The 6,342-nt window shown below is 47.4% G+C and overlaps 1 long non-coding RNA gene across 1 annotated transcript in view; it reads right to left on the reverse strand.

Annotated features, from left to right (window-relative positions):
* Positions 1 to 201: 201 nt before the first annotated feature.
* LOC117803404 overlaps positions 202 to 6,342 on the reverse strand; it is a 15,297-nt gene continuing 9,156 nt past the window's right edge. The window contains exon 3 of the long non-coding RNA XR_004627238.1: positions 202 to 1,253. This is a non-coding gene — a long non-coding RNA (uncharacterized LOC117803404). The remainder of the gene's footprint in view (positions 1,254 to 6,342) is intronic.

The raw sequence follows: 6,342 nt of genomic DNA on the forward strand, positions 1-6,342 counted from the left end.
TCCCTTCTTCTTCTGTGAGCACACGGCTATTCTGCAGCCTGCCTCGCAGCTGGGTATGACAACACGAGTAACCGGGTATAAATGGAAGCGAGATGTACAAATTTGGCACCGTCTTCTTAAAGTCAAACCACTCGTCCTGGATTTTCTCCCTGCAGTAAGATGGAATGCAGACATGGTGTTGACTCAGCCTTCATCAGGCAAAGAAGGACAAACTGCAGAGAATGCCAGAATGACACAATGGAAGAACAAAGGTCCCTAGACAACTTCACGCGGCAGAATCACCTTGCCAGCCTGGACGGTTCATCTGCAGGCTGTTACAGAAAAAAAGAAATAACTGCTCCTTTTTTGAGCCACTTTATTTTTGGGTCTCTGACAGTGGCTTCACTCACATCTATACCAGCATGAGAACGGAGGGCTAGCACACAGATGGAGCTTCTCGTTGTCCATGCCACCCTGGTCCACTCTGCCACAGCCAGGTTGAAGAGGCTCTGTCTCCATCAGCTCAGGCCGCTGTCTCAAAATACCATAGACTGGGTGGCTTCAACAATAGCCAGTTCTCTGCTCACAGTTCTGGAATCAGGAAGTCCGAGATCAGGGCGCCAGCATGGTCTGGGAACTGGGGAGGGCCGTCTTCCTGGCTTGCGGTCTTGCTGTGTCTTCACGTGGCTCATCTAACCCGAATCGTCTCTCCCGAAGGCCCCAGCTCCTCATACCATCACCCTGGGGGGTAGGGGTTCAACATATGAATTTGGGGGGGGGAGAGCCCAAACATGAATTCATAGCAGGCACCGCGATCGAAACAGCAGTGTGGCCAGTCAGCTGAATAAGCACGTGAACTCACAGCCTGAGAGTTCTCTCCCTGAGGATGAACAGCATATTCTAAAATCCCCAGTGGATGATGTTGCCCAGGTACAAGTCCTCAGTCCTTAGGCATCGGGTGCTCAGGTCACGTGTAGTCACAGCTCGGGGGGTTTGTACGCATCCCAGCGGTTCTGGTCCTCAGCCTTCAGCACACATCACAGATCAGCAAAGGATATGCTCACATAGATGATGGGCTCCCTCCCCGGACTCACTGATTCAGCAGGTCTGCTGCCGAGCCTGAGAGCTTACACGTCTCACGCACGAGGTCCCAGGCGACACTGATGCTGCTGGTTGGGAGATGACACTTTGAGATCCGCTCACAAACCGTGTCTGCCTGCTGTCCCATGTGTCGTACAGCAAGCACACGACTGTCGCTAGCATCCGACACCATTCTAGTGTATCAAAAGACAAGGATGCATTTCCACTCAGTGACGTGGTAAGTAAACAAACACATCCTTTATTCAACAAATATTATTAAGGGCTTATTTTGTGTCGGGCGCTGGGAGCCAGCAGTGACAAAGCAGACAAAAAAACCCAGCTCCTATGGTGCTTACACTAAAGTGGGGAGAGCTATCACTTATGGAATTTCTATTATGTTCTAAGCCTTTAACAGTAATTATCTCAAATTCCCACAAAGACAGTAAAACATATAAGTGTCGTTATTCCCATTTTCAAGATGAGAAAGTGGAGCCTCACATAGTTAAGGATAGCCCCAGATAGCTGTGTCTCCACAACCCACGTACCTTCCATCATCCCACGATGAAATCTATGGGGCTCACTCTACAAAGGGACTTTCAGCAGAAATACTCCATAGTTTGTCAGCAAAGGATTTTTTTTTCATTTACCGTGACCTGGAAGGATCCCCGAAGGCACTGGGAACCTTCCAGAGTTCCCAAGGGCTGAGACAGGAGGACCATGGCTGCAGGAGGAGACAGTTGTCCTAACTCTGGACCACAGCCTGCTGTCTGCATCATGTGGCCTGGCATGGTACTGCTGGGCCGTGGTACCCTTGTCTGGGTTGACTTGGAATACCAGCATCACATGAAAGGTAGCTGGTCCCTGGTTAACACTGGAGACCCTTCTTCCAGTCATCCTTTTCCACAAGTATTTCTTGAAACCTCTGTAAGCCAGGCACTGTGCTGGGAACCGTGGAGAATTTGAGGTGAGACTTTGCCCCTGCTCTCAAGGAGCTGGTAAAGCAAGTATAGCGACTTCTTCCTAGCTGTCCTCCAGCTATGACATCGGGTTCCTCTCTGGGACACTAATTTTTGTCTTATGTTTCATGGTTTGAACTTTTTATCTTTATTCACAATCTCAATTCATGTATCAGTTTGTGCTGGGTTTTCATTTGTTCATTTGTTTTTGTTTCTTGTTAACGGAGCTAATCGTATACAGGAGTTGGGGGCGTCTGGCTGGCTCAGGCAGTCGAGCGTGCGACTCTTGATCTCAGGGTTGTGAGTTCAAGCCCCACGTTGTTGCAGAAATTACTTTAAACTTTTTTTTTAAATCTAAAATATATATAATATACATATTATATATATTATATTAAAATATATATAGGAGTTAGATATTTGGTGAGACAACAGAATGATTTATTTTTTTAAGAGAAATGACAGCAGTCACGCAAGATCTTGGGGAAATATTAAAAAGAGGACATGGGTCCTGGGGCAGTGGAAAAAAGAAAAAAATTCTTGGAAGGTAAAGAATCTATGATCCTCAAAAAAGATATGAGCCTACTCTCAAGTAAAGAGGGAGGAGAAGAGAATCTTAAAAGAGGAAGAGGAATCTGTGAGGCAAAAAGAGCAGCTGAATAGGTAAGAAAAGAGCAGCAAAAACACTCAGTAGAACTCTTGTTTGAAAGGCTGTCCCGTCATTGGTGGGACCGCGTGCTTAAACCACACTGAGCGCCGCCGACCGATGGGTACATTGTCAACTTCAGGGCACAGTATTAGACTCCTGGATTTTTTTTTTTTTTTAAAGAAGACAAGAATTTAAGTGTATCAGCTTGCAGGTTTGGAGATCTTTAACAGGAGAAAACATGTCATATTACGTTTGGGGGGCTTGAAATCAGACCCAGCTTGCACAGAGGACTCAGTTCTGACTCAGAAAGTCAAGTCACCGTCCCACCTGGGGATGGAGGGCTCGGGGAGGGAGGAACCTAACAAGGCACCACCAACAATCAGGTCTTTGTGCCCTTCTTAAAAGTCCTCTGTGCAAAGGTGCTATTGTGAACACACATTGTTTTATTTCCACATAACCTTGACTGTGGAAGCTCAACGAACAGCTGTCTCCACAAATGTTCTGGGCTTTCAAAGAGCAAAGCTGTCTTGTAGGTTTCGTCTCTGAATTTGAGCATACGGAGATAGGAGATAGCGCTTGACTACAATAGCCTTACCCCAGAGGCGCATTCCTGTGGCCAGCATGTGGGTCTTAATAACACCCATGCCCTGCTGTCTCCCCATACTTCTCACACACCCTACAGTGGGGCTTCTCAAACATACGGTGCTTAGCAATTGCCGAGGCAGCTTGTTCACAAGCAGATCATGTCACCAGGGCCTCACCAGATAAATCTGAAGCAGAGGGTTCATGGTCAACATATTGTGAAATTTTGTGCCATTGTAACAGGGTTAGAGACAAATGTACTGCGGGGGCATTTCACAACTCAGCTAAATTTATTGAGAGTGTACTATGCGTCCATCACTGTGCTAGGTACGGGGCTACCATGGTGGACAAACCCTGTTCTCATGAAAGGATAATCTAAATAAATAATTGCACAAATCAGTGTAGAGCCACAACTGTGGAAAAAGCCACGAAGAAGAGATACGCAGTACCATGAATGCCTGTGGCTGAGACATTTTCCCTAGTCCCAGACATCAGCGAAGTCTTTTGAAGGCTCAATAGGTTATCTGGACAAGAGGGGAGAGATGAACTTTCCAGACAACAGAGGGAATAGCATGTGTAAAGGCCCTGTGGCCACAGAGGGGCCTTGGAGAGTCTGAAAAACTGCCAGAAGGTACCCAGTGGGCTCAGTATGTAGTCCAGCGTTGGCCAACCCCCATCAGACCTCCACACTCTAACATTCCATCCTTCTGGAAGTCTGGTGAAATTGAAGAATTATTGATTTTCAAAAACTGGCTCTTATTTACAACTAAACGTGAGCTGCTCTAAGATCCACCGTTAGTTAAAACTGGCAGGGCAGTTGACGTGTGGCTCTGGGTAAATCACACACCCCGTGCCAGCAGAGCCCAAGCTAAGATAAGGCAACAGCTGTCTAAATCCCACAAGCCCCCAGAGAGGCTGGCGGAGATTGAGTCCGCGGTTGCCACAGGAAGTAGAGAGGGGTGGTGGGCAGAACATTAGCAGGACCAGTGCTGGCCAAGAGGGCAAAGCCACAGATTGTGGCCGTGGTACCAGAGGCATCTAGTTTTTGGACACTGCTTTCAAGATCTCTTCCAGCTCTGCTCCCTTGCTTCTTCCAGAGCCACTTCTCTGACCCTAGTGGCCTGGCCTTTTCTAATGGTTCACTTTTACAATGACTTGTCTTTTCTTATCACAAAAGAAAGAAATTTGGTGCTCTCATCGGACGATCAAATGTCAGATACATGGACCCCTCTCAGGATTTGTATTTTGAAAAGGGCCTGGACAATAGTAACTCAAAAGAATCAATCAGTATGTGTCAAATTTCCCTGCATCATTATGACAGACAGGGACAGACCGTCTAACTTTTCACTGGGGAACACGGTGCCCAAAATAAAGGCTATATTTCTCAGCTTCCCATGTGGCCAAGTGTTGCCTTCAGGCCAAGTTCTGACCAATGTGATGGGAGCAGTTTCTACAATGGATGCTTCCATAAGGGACAGTTAGCATTCAGGCTTTTCTTTTTATTTTTCTTCCAGCCTGGCTGGGATGACTGATGTCCTAGGTATTACCTTGGGCCATGACAGCAAGGGCCACACAGGAGGGATGGCAAAAAGGTGAGCTGGAGGGGGCCTGAGGATGTATGGGATGAGGCCATTGTCGCAGTCCTGGGCCCCCTTCCTCCAGACCTATAAGTAAGGGGGAAATAAATCCTATGTTGTTGGAGCCATTGTTAATTTTGGGTTTCTGTTCTAGCCAAAGCCAAGTTTAACTGATAAAACCATCATGGGGATTTTTCTTTCTTTCCTTTTTTTTTCTTTTTCAGTGGAGGATCACAATTGCTTCTTGGGGTCCCTCAAATGTAGGCAACAATAGTCTCCATCTTCATGTATGGTTGCTTCTTCGGGTCAACCCAGGATGGCTCACACGACAGGAGACGAACGTGGGTCTGAAGCCAGCCCTGCCATAAGCTGGCCAGGAAGCTTCCCTCACTGGGCTTCTCCCTCCCCATTTGGAACACAGCCTCCAGGCTCTCCTACCAACCTGGTGGTTTCCCAGACCAGGCTCCCTTGGCTTGACCCCCGTGCCCACTCTGTGCGTCAGAGGAAATTATGATGAGAAGGAGGGGTTCTCGTCTTACCAACAGGTTGTGTTTTGAAAGTCCACATGGTGCTTGTTTGGAACCTGGCAACACATTTCTCCATGGGCCGAGAACATGAAGGTTAGGTTCCCAAGCAAATTCCAAAAAAATAATCAATTTGCAGTTAAGCTATAGCACTGAGGGAGTCCTGGACTAATTTGTAGAAGATTGGGGTGTGTGTGGCCGGGAAAGTGCTGTTTCCAATTGGAGAGGGGACAGAAACACCTTCCCCTCCGGCCCCGGCAGAGAAGGGGAGCCTCCTTCTGCCCCGTGTTCCGATGGGGACAACAATCCCTTCCATGGACAGCACTTCCCTCTCACATCCAGATGCCTATGAAAGCTAAAAAAAAAAATGAGAGTCCCAGCAGGTGTCAACCATCCTATGAGACTGTTATCTGGCTTTCTTCATTTGAAATCTGCTTTCATTCAAAAACTTGCCCGTAGGTAAAAGAGAGGCCCCTTTGTGAGTCTGGCCACATTCTCTTCATTACGCAGAAGCCCTGGGACAGGTAAAGGGAAGAAGGATGCTCTCTTTGAAGGCAATAGTGCTTTACAGTTCAGTTTGACTCGTCTTTTTGCCTCAGGGTTAGAGGAGATCATTGAGCAGGTGTGACCACTGTGAGCTGTGCCCCGACACTCGGCACGCGAGGGCTCCTCACCTCGTCCCCATCCTCAGAATGTGGGTTCCAGTTGCCTTTCCAGCTCCCAGAGGCTGCTCCAAAGACACAGCCTTGAGACAGTGACGTGCTGTTGAGAACACCTGCACGGTATGTGTGACTGATCTCTACAGAAATCAAGGCCTCTGTAGAAATTTCTAGAATGTGGCAGGTGGGTGTGGGGATCCCCCACCTTGCTGCTGTCCAACACAAGCCTCATCTACAAGCTCCCTTGCTTTTTTTTTTTAATAATCATATTTTTTTTATTATATTATGTTAGTCACCATATAGTACATCCCTGGTTTTTGATGTAAAGTTCGATGATTC

This window comes from Ailuropoda melanoleuca, chromosome 8 (genome assembly GCF_002007445.2).
Source record: "Ailuropoda melanoleuca isolate Jingjing chromosome 8, ASM200744v2, whole genome shotgun sequence".
Lineage (NCBI taxonomy): Eukaryota > Metazoa > Chordata > Mammalia > Carnivora > Ursidae > Ailuropoda > Ailuropoda melanoleuca.